This window comes from Microtus ochrogaster, unplaced genomic scaffold, assembly GCF_000317375.1.
Source record: "Microtus ochrogaster isolate Prairie Vole_2 unplaced genomic scaffold, MicOch1.0 UNK580, whole genome shotgun sequence".
In the NCBI taxonomy this organism is placed as follows: domain Eukaryota; kingdom Metazoa; phylum Chordata; class Mammalia; order Rodentia; family Cricetidae; genus Microtus; species Microtus ochrogaster.
In genome coordinates this window covers 4020-5235 of record NW_004949678.1, presented here as the reverse complement: position 1 = coordinate 5235, position 1216 = coordinate 4020, and positions in this window count along the sequence as shown.

Here is a 1216-nt window from a genome sequence, read left to right as displayed (position 1 = left end):
TCCTGAAGTGCCTCCCCACTGAAACCAGATAGCCACTGCCCCCATACACATGGTCAGCCTGCTTTTACCAATCCAAGCCCCCCTGCCACCCCCACAGCCCTTCATGTTCTTGCCTTGTACATAAATCAATCTTGCTCCAGTCCAGTCCAAGCCAAGAAAGACCATCCATGAAATTTATTGAACAGATATATTTATGTAGTCATTGAAGGCAGGGGGATGACAGCACAGAACTTCCCCCAGCTGTTAGAGGCCACAGGTCCCACCTTTTCCTACTCTGTGATTCATTAGAAAGGATCTCATCTACTGGCCATACTGAGGCCTACTTGCCTCAGCTTCTTCCTTCCCAGGGACCCCTGATACACCTCTTTACAGAATGATGGCATCTGGAAGTGGTCTTTCTTTTGGGGGAACTCTCTAGAAGAATTGCCCACTGTAGGGTGATCCTGAATTATTCTGGACACTGGAAAGCACTGAAAGGAACATCTTGCCAAACTGAAGAACTGTTGTCACAAGTAATAACAAAAGTAACAACAAGAGTGGAACATTGAATCTTGGTTCTCCGAGCCCATCCATCCTTAGTCCAGGTCTTCGTGCCCACCCCAGATTGTAATCAGTCACAAGATGAGCATCAGCCAGTTGCTGATTGCCATCACCCACACTTTTTTGTTGTTTCCAAGAGCGTGTCTTGGGATCTCTGTAGAGCACCTTCTCAGGTAAGAACACATACATCTGCAGGGAACAAGCAGCAAGTTGCTGGCCTGTAAGTATATCAAGAAAGCGGTCCAGGAATACACAACACGAGATAGGAGCAGAGCAAATAGGGCCTTGGCTGGCATGGAAGTTCGCAACACAAGCTGGGCTATGGTAGTGGCTAGCAGGGTAAGTCAGGTACTGATATACTTTGCCTAGGGTGTGATGGATGGGAGAGCTAGTATGAAAGTGTGTACTCACTGAATACCTGGGTCACTGTGAGTAGAACAGATAAGGATGAGATTCCCAAGGCAGTGTCATAAACCTGCCTGGAGATGCTAACTGGGTAGAAGAGCCAGGCAGTCAGGACCCTTATAAGAGACTGTTTCTCCCCAATCTCTCCCAGGCAGGGGGTATAGCAGATATCTGCAGGCCCTCTCCTCTACTTTAGGGCTGACCCTTCACCAATACTTCTAGGCTGGTACAGGATGGGGTCCTCTGCCTTATGTTCTCCTGCCTAGGCAAG